Source organism: Pteropus medius, unplaced genomic scaffold, assembly GCF_902729225.1.
Source record: "Pteropus medius unplaced genomic scaffold, Ma_sr-lr_union100, whole genome shotgun sequence".
In the NCBI taxonomy this organism is placed as follows: Eukaryota; Metazoa; Chordata; class Mammalia; order Chiroptera; family Pteropodidae; genus Pteropus; species Pteropus medius.
Genome location: NW_024351730.1, coordinates 30039554 through 30048743, shown reverse-complemented (window position 1 = coordinate 30048743; position 9190 = coordinate 30039554). Strand labels below are relative to the sequence as shown.

Below are 9190 nucleotides of genomic sequence, written 5' to 3'. Positions count from 1 at the left end.
CATAATCAAGAACCAAATCCAGTTAATCTGAGACCAAAGTCCAGGCTCTTAATTACCACACTATAGAAGAGGTGCTATTTCCTTCCTTCCTTCCTTCCTTCATTCAATCCATATACAATTTTTAGAACTATTATTTTCCAGACACTGTATTAGGTTTAGAAACAAAAGAACATATAAAATAGTCCTTGACATCCAGTAGCCTGCAATCTGGTAAAGATAAATTACCACTCAGTCTGATAAATACTATTTTAATGACATGAATAAGGTGCTTTAGAATCACAGAGCAGCTAACCATGTCTGGCCCAATAAAGGAAGGCTTCATATCGGAGGTGCCGAGGGAAGTCTTGTTTCAAGATGAAGGAGGAGCAGGTGGGACACTCCAGGCAAAGGAAACACCATTGATAAAGATTTGGGATTCAAATGTGTAGACATACTTGGGCCAGTGAACAGCTCATTCAGATTATCAGGTGCATGGAGGAGAGTAAAAGGAGAGAAACCTGGAAAAATGGGCAGAAATGGCATTGGAGAGTCCCAACATACTAAACCAAGGAGGCTGAATTTTATCCTTGGAACAAGAGATAGAGGAAACAGGTTTTTAAACAGACGTGTGGAGTACTGTGATTCCATCATTTTAGAACACTAACCCTGTAAGATGACAGACTGGCCGAGAGACACATTATTGGCAGGACATCCAATTAAAATGAACAGAATGGTCTAAGAAAGACATTTCCAAATGTGGTTCATCATAGAATAACTAGAGAAGTATTTTTAAAATATGGATTCTTAAGCCACACCCAAATGAGTCAAAATCAACAAGTGTGGACTTGTGAAATCTGTTTCTATGTTTGTGGATATGCGTGGTAGGGTGTCGTGTGTGTCTGCTGTACATGAACGCACGTGAGCAAGGCAGTGTGTGTGTGTGTGTGTGTGTGTGTGTGTGTGCATGTTACTCTCCAGCTGATTCTAAAGATGAACCTAGTTTGGAAACAACTGATCTTCAAAGAAACCCAGCGACAGCCCATTCAAAATAGTAGCAAGGAGTATTAAAAGAGTCTGATACAATTCTAAATTAGGATTGTCAAGATTTTGTGAGGATTGCAGATGATGCAAGATCCCCTTGTGTGAGTCCCAGGAGATACAATGGAGCTGATTCTTAGAACCCAAAGACAAAAGGGGTGATACGATCAACATGATGTCCCTAAATCGTCACCTAAACTCTAATGGCGTGTACTAAAGATTTACATTTATATATTAGAAGAAACCTTGCCTGCCCTAGCTAACATTACTTCATTCACACTTCTATCCTTTCTCCTGCTTCTCTGCTCCAATTCCAAATTAATTTCTCTGCTAAGGCCCAAATCTTGTCACTGAAATATCTCTATGGCCGTTAAAACTTGTTTTTTCCAAAGTCTGTCGATTAAAAAATTCTGAGTTGGAATGAATGTATTATCCTCAGTAAATTAGCTACTTACTATTCCCTGACCTATTCTTCCTATCACAGTCTCGTTTGATTATTCCAAGCAGACAAGTCTACTTCCCTCCTTTGGCAAGCAGATGAGGAAGGTGAGATGGAAGTTATATTAAGAAAAAAGTAAGTGCACTGTAGTGCATACTTGAAAGCATTTCTGTGATAAAAGGACGGAACTTAGCCCAGGAAAGTCACAGTGTCAAGCTTAAATGCTTTCTCTACCGGTGTGCTTTAGGGAGAAAAATTAAAAAAAAAAAAAAAAAATACATAACCTGGAAAGCTGGTCAGGCAATTATATTACTGACAGAGTTTTATGAGACAATATCAGAGGGGAAGTGCAATGAGGCTATGTCAAATTACAGCCTGCACAAAAAGAAAAAAATATATATATATATGTGATCATAGAAACAGTGACAAATAAAGTTGGTAATGAAGAGGGCATTAGTTTAATTGCTTAACCTTTCCTCTTGACTGCATCTGTAAGTGTAGCAAAATGTCCCCTCCGGTCTCCTGAAGGCACCTAGTGCTTAAGGGAGTACAAGGACCCTAGAGGCAACGACAGGCAGAAGAGGGAGCTGATTTCCCAGGGAGAAGTCGGGACTGGTCAGTAACGGGTGAGATAAAGTGTATAACCTCGCAAATGATGTATTTCAGCCTTCCACTGAGTCCGAAATGGCAGCTGGCAAAGCTCTGACCCCAAAAGAAAACAATTTGCACTGTTTGTGCTGGTGGGAGAATTCATGGAAGAATGGTTACTTTTGCTTCATGCTTTGTAGACACCATTAGAGATCACTGGGAACAGACCCATGGGAAAAGGAAAGTCGTGTTTGGTGGGCAGCTCAGTACAGTGGATCTTTGGGGACCGAAGACTGTGAATCCTAATTCTGGCTCTGCTGCTATTTTCTCATGGGACCTTGAAAGGACGCAATTAATGTCATAGAGCCTCAATTCCCTTCTTAGGAGAGGTAGGCCTGAACCTTATCAATACATGATTATGAAGCATGCATTTCATTCACACTCCAGGAGCAGCCTATTACATGGGGTTATTCCCAAGAGGAACAAATTAAAATGTTTCTAATTACAAGTAAGAAAAAAATATACTAACATAATGGTAGATAGGTTTTATTTAAATCTAAACTTAAGAGTGGCATTTTTCCCCAAAATAATCAAGCAGCAAATGAGACGAAATATCAAAGCTCTTTTAAGAAACATTAAGCACTATTCAATACAAGGCTTTGTCATTGTTATTACGAAGCAAAAAAAAAAAAAAAAAAAAAATTAATGTATTAAATCCTAAAAGTGTATGTTATTCTCATCCGCCAACTAAGACTTTCATTTATTCCACATTTATTTATCAAGTACCTTTCTTGTTCTGGCATTAACTAGGTAACAATAATCCAAAAAGGAACTGTAGCCAGATACAGAAGGACAAATATTGTATGATTCTGTTAGGTAACTAGTCAGACATGAGCAACAAGGGAACAAAGGAATAGAGGCCCAGCCTAGAGACCGCCCAAAGAACACTTTATTGGCAGTTAGAGAATCCCTCCTGCATCCTTGGAGACAAAGGACAGGAAGGCCAGAATCTATAGCTGGTTTAATCTGGCCACAGACACCTGCACAGAGGGGTACTACCCTAACCTGCCCACAACTTAAGCCTCATTATATCATCATTATAATACCATGTTTATATCCAGAAGTTCATGAATCTAATTATAACAGACTGAATTCTGGGTAAGTGCATGCATGCGCACTAGGCAGAGTAACATAGCAGCCAAGTGTCAGTCAAAATCACTTCACTTGCCAATCACCTAAGAATGCCTTTGTGACCACCTATTACAGCCCAAATATAACAAAGACCTCTCCTTCCCCAGGGTTGCAGCTCTCTATCTTCCCTAGCTGTAACCCATGCCCCACCCACAGGGGAACATATCCTCATTTCCACATGGTCAGCCAGCTTTAGGCTTAACTCATCTTCTACTTCAAAACATACCTTTAATAAATAATACTTCTCATAATTGTCACGGAGTGGAAATTCATTTCTTCATCAGTGATAAGGACCGAGACCCGCGTGTTACCAGAACTCCGATCACCACAACAGTAACAATTCCACGTACAGAAGTATCTAGAATAGGCAAATTCATAGCAACAGAAAGTAGAATACAGGCTGCCATGGACTGAAGGGAGGAGGGTGGGGAGTTACTGCTTAATGGGTACAGAGTTTCTGTTTCGAATGACAAAAAGTTTTGTAAACAGATAGTGATAATGGCTACACGTACTGTGAATATACTTAATGCCACTAACTCGTACACTTAAAATGGTTAAAATGATAAACTTTATGTTATGTATATTTTACCACAATAATTTAATACCATAGTAAATTAAAAAAAAAAAAAAAGAAGTGAACTGAACATGTTCTTTCTTTCTCCTCACAAAAACAGGACCCTTAGCTTCCAGTCTGAACACTCTGCCGATACAGATCCTGTTGCTTTCTGCTCCCCAGGAAGTTTCCTCAAGGTTCTTTATCATTTTGTATTCTGACACTAAGAACCTACTTGATTTGGGGTTATTTCCAGAATATTGAGTATTACCAAACTTTCATTATCTTGGATGTTCACTGAAGCTCTCGTTTCACAGCTGAATAAATATTCTTCCAGCAAGAAGCCTGACAGATGAATTGTCTTGGCCCCCAGATGTATTTTCACGTCAGAACTCAGACAAGTGTGACAGTTTCTTCCTTTAAGCTCCTCTTTTGAATAGTTTAGCATGACTCAAGGCTTTACCACTTTCCTTCACTTTTAGGATATTCTTTTCCAAGGCAATTTACCATAATAGAGTCCATCTCCCCACAGGACAGAGAGCAGTGTGCTGGCCTGAAAAGGGGAGGTGGTTTAACTTGGAGAATCAAGCCACACACTCAGGAAAGCTGAATTCTGGTTCCGGTTCTGTTTCTAATTTAACCATAAGATCAAAGCCTACCCTCCAACTCCTCTCTATGGAAAAGGAGAGATTATAACACCTCCTAAAAACCTCGCTGTAATGTAACAAATGAACTCCCAAGGGAACATGTTATGAAAAAGATTTAAACAGAACAAAATTATTTTGGTACTTTAGGATTAAATCACTTTGGCTGGGATCCAAGACTAATCCAATTTATACTATATTCTACTTAGAGTTATTAGTGTTATAGTCAAATTATTGAATTTAGGGTTTATTTGGCATGGTATTGGCTAATGTGTTTGTTATGTCACTTTAAGAATATATTTAGACTTATTTTTATTTGTCAGGCTTGTAATTTACCCTACATCTTATCATCACTTGCTCACCAAGTTCACCAATTTGCCATTCTTTCAATTTGTGCCTCACTCTAGGCCAGAGTTGTTGTTGTTCAACCTCATCTCTAGTGACATTTTGAACAGGATAATTGGAATAAAAAATATTTGGCTGTAAGGTAGAATGTTTAGCAGCATCCCTAGCCTGTACCCACTAGATGCTAGTAACACCCTTCCCCAAAAGTTGTGACAAATAAAAATGTCTCCAGACATTACCAAATGTCCCCTGTGGGGCAAAATTGCCAACACCACCCTGCCGCCTCTGCCTCCTATCCCTCGCCCCCAGCTCATTGAGAATCACAGCCCTACACCTTGTTTCTAGCCATATAACTAACACTGAATAACTACTTCTGACAACACAACCATTCATTCCCTTCAGAACTCCTTAATGGCCACAGCTTGTCTCACCTTCTGTCTTTCAGAACACCTCCCCTGCTTCGAAGAATAGGCTAATTCTTGCCCAAAAGCCACATCTATGTGTACAGCCCAAGCATGAGATATATGGACAATATCTAAAAATATTCAGACCTTTAAGAGTCTCTTCATTCCTGAAAACATTAAGCTTGGAATGCTTAAACAGATTTTGAGATAGGACTTAAGAGATGAGGTACAGATAAAATTAAAACTGACTAGAAACCTTCACCACAACTCAAAATGACTCTTATCAAAATCCTTTCAGAAAATGGAAAAAAAAAAAAAACTTATGTAACCTTTTCAAAAACCATCACTCACTTCAAATTGTCTTAATCCAATTTCAGTGAGAATTAAAGAGCAGGGGAGTACTGCTTGTGTGTCAGATCCTATATCATAACCCTCTTGAACTTTTCTAGCAAAAATGGATTCTTTTTATAAACCATTCTTGACTCTGTGTGGTAAACTTGTCTAATTTCAGTCTGACTGGAAATATTTTCCGCATACTCTCTCCCTGATCCCAACACAAGCTTCGTAAATCTCAGATGGTCCTTGAAAGACTACAATATGATTTAAAATATTGGAAAACTTGAGATTTCAGGAAACTGATGTAAACTGTTTAATATTTACCCTTCACTTTCAAATCTCCCAGACTGTCTAATGAGCTTTACAGGGTGTTTCTTCCAATCGATTGCCAAGGTAAATATAGCTGCATTTGAGGGAAGGAAAGAGGAGAAAGATATTTCTATAAATCTGGGTGCTTTCCACTTCTGCCATCTGATTAGGCCTGCAAATGGGAAGAAACATCCAGTTTTGGGAAAATAAGATAAATCTCCTAGTTTTAAATACCATACTTTATGATCTGAGGAAGTGTAATTTTTATTTTGCACAAAATAAATTTCATACATTCTTTTTATTCAGTTAGTAAGTTTCCATTGTGCTTTCCAAGGAAAGCTATAAGCAGAAAAAAGTCAAGGAGCTAAAATTTCAATTCTTTGGTCTCAACTACCTATCACAAGGCATTAGCAAACAGGAGCTGAAACTGTGTGCTTAAGCCCAGACATGTATTGTTAAATGTGACATGCTCAATTTATCATTAGTTATGAAGTGAAAACGGATGAATACACATTCAATTTAGTTCAGCTGCTTTCTTCATTTATCACACTCTTTCATCATCCATCATCTTCCCCCACCCTTTTGATTTGAACAAATAACACACTCTCATAAGTTTAATCTAATTAATCATAATTGTAAGGTAATGTTCCCTTAATGAACCATACATCTGATTTTATAAAGTTTGTTGCAATTTTATTAAAATGTGTTCCAGATAGAATCTAAAAATGTTCTCTTTGAAGCCCAACCACCTAATCATTCCTTGGCCTAACTCATGTTTCTCAACTGCGTGGATGCGTACGCACGCACACACAACACACACACAAGCACGCTCTTCTTTTGTAGGGATGATAAAGATATAACAATACTCAGAGTCATTGGAGCATGTTGGTCTTCTATGGAACAACTGTTTCAGTAAATTGGAAAGTGTTCATCATTTCATTAGATGAGATAGAAAGTTAAGAAAATTAATTGCAGAGTAGAGAAAAAAAGTAATGAGGAATGGAAAGGATTCTTTCTCCCTAATTATTATTATGGAGAATATAAAGACCAGGATAGAAATATAAAGAAGAAATTGCCTTTTGTGGGTAGTAACTTATGCTAAAAATTCCAAAATTCTCTTTCTAATATAACTCCAAAGAGAATCTCATAAGAGAGCTGACAGAGTAAAAACTGTTGTAATCACATATTATTACCTACATTTGAGCAGGGGGGATAAAATGAGCCCCCAGTCTGAATCTGCACAAGTTTTGGTTCAGGTGGCAAAGTATCAGAGAACACTTAAAGCCAGAAGAAACATGAAAGCCATTTTGCTCGAATCCCTTGCTTTAAAAATGAGGGAGACTGAAGCCATGAGAGGTTAAGAGACTTGCCCAAGGTCACAGAAGTAGGTGGCCATAGAATCAAGACTACGACACAAGCCCACTGACTGGCACTGCAGCATCAGTTTCCATCTGATCCTGCATTTCCTTTCAAGTCACAGGATCTCACAAGCCTCTTCCTGTTTAATTTCAGTTGCTTTCTCTTTTGTATGAAAAAAATCAGGTACATTTTAAGAAGAAAAACAGAATCTCTTTAGAGCCTATACCGTAATATTACTATAAAGTTGCAATCTCATTGTTCTTTATAAGCTAAGTGTCACACTGATGATACTATCAGAGATGGGACAAAACCCTTCCAGTGCATCTCTCATTGTCCTCTTGCAAAAGATAAAACACCTTGTTTCACGTGGGGGTGTTGCCTTCAGCTGTAGCTCTTTGATTTCCTGCTATGGAAAAGCTTTTCTTGACTGACTCACTGCTCTTTATAGTCCTTCTCAGGGGTACATGGTCTGCTTCTCCTCTGCAATCTCATTAATGACATTGGCACCATTTGCCCTAGTTCTCTCCTTGTGTTCCTGACATTCTAGCCCAGGCTATTTCTTAAATGCCCTTTCTCCATACGACAGCAAGACAATGGCCAAACTGAAGAATCAATTAACATAGACATAAAGAATAAGGCCTATAATCAGTCGTTCCCTTGCTTTATAGTTTAAGGGCTGAGACCATCTAATAGTCCTGACATGCACCTTAGCAAAATGCTTCTCTGCCCTAACAATGATTACAAATTTTATTCATTCTCTACTTTGGAGCTAATTTCATTAGCGATCAATGCACAGAAAATGATCATACACTGACAAACAAAAACACGTGGACAAGGTTAATTTCTTTTTAAATTAAAAAAGAAATGCTGATACTGGTCCTCTTGTACACTGCCAGTAAAAGTGTAAACTGCTAGTAAAAGTGTAAACTGGCAGTCATCTGGCAGAGAGAGGCAATGTAGTCATACTTGAATCAAGCTTTAAAATTTTTTGTCTACAGCCATGCCACCATGAACGCGCCCAATCTCATCTGATCTCAGAAGCTAAGCAGGGTCGGGCCTGGTTAGTACTTGCATGGGAGACCACTAGGAAGACCAGGTGTTGTTTTGGTTTTTTATTTTTTTAAAAGAAACTTTAAATTTTTGTGGACCCTTTGATAGAAAAACTTTAATTCCCATAATTTTTTCTAAGAAAATAATCAATGTATCAGAGTTTGAAAGTTTGGAACATCTTTAAAACAAAATATTAGCAGCTAATTAAAATGATATTGTAGAATAATGTTAAAAGACCTAAGGAAATATTCACAGAATATGTTAGACATAGAAAGCAGATTTTAAAAACTACTGCAGTATTATCTCATTTAAAAATTTGTTATGAATATATTGCTTGTATAAATAGATTGGATAAATATACACTGAAATGTTAGCATTAACTATCTTCCTGTGTAATAATTGTGGGAATTATAATTCTTCATTAACTGTGTGAGTTACAATCATCTGTTTAATTCCCCTCTTAGTGAAAGCAGGACTTGGCCCATCTTGTTTACTGTTATATTCCCTGTGCTCTCCATGTACCTAGAAAGTTGTAACAGTTCAACAGATATCTTTCGAGTTAATGAAAGTGATTTTTATTTTCTTATTTATGTTCATTCATATTGTCTCAATTTTCTACAGTGAAGATGTATTCCTTTACAATAAAAAAAAAAGTCAGTATATTTTTATTGTTGCTTTCCCAGTGCCTGTTGTTGTTCCCTTCAAAGTCTTAACCTTAGAACACTTTCCTAAGCAAGGTCACAACAAATGTTCCAAGCAAACTAGTGAAAATGGCATTCATCTGGGAACTCAGTGGAAATTAGATAAGAAACTTACATATTTGCAAGTCAGATACCTGCACTGATAAGCGTGCTTTAATGTGTCTTTCTTTCAATTAATAATTAATTGAACAGCTACTGTGTACCAAGCTTTCTAACTTTCCTTGAGATGAAGAGAGGAGGTGAATACAGTGAAA

General features: G+C 37.6%; 1 pseudogene; it reads left to right on the top strand.

Moving 5' to 3' along the window:
- The first annotated feature begins 8175 nt into the window (after nt 1–8175).
- Nucleotides 8176–8293, top strand: LOC120588639 (uncharacterized; annotated as a pseudogene).
- The last annotated feature ends 897 nt before the right edge of the window (nt 8294–9190 follow it).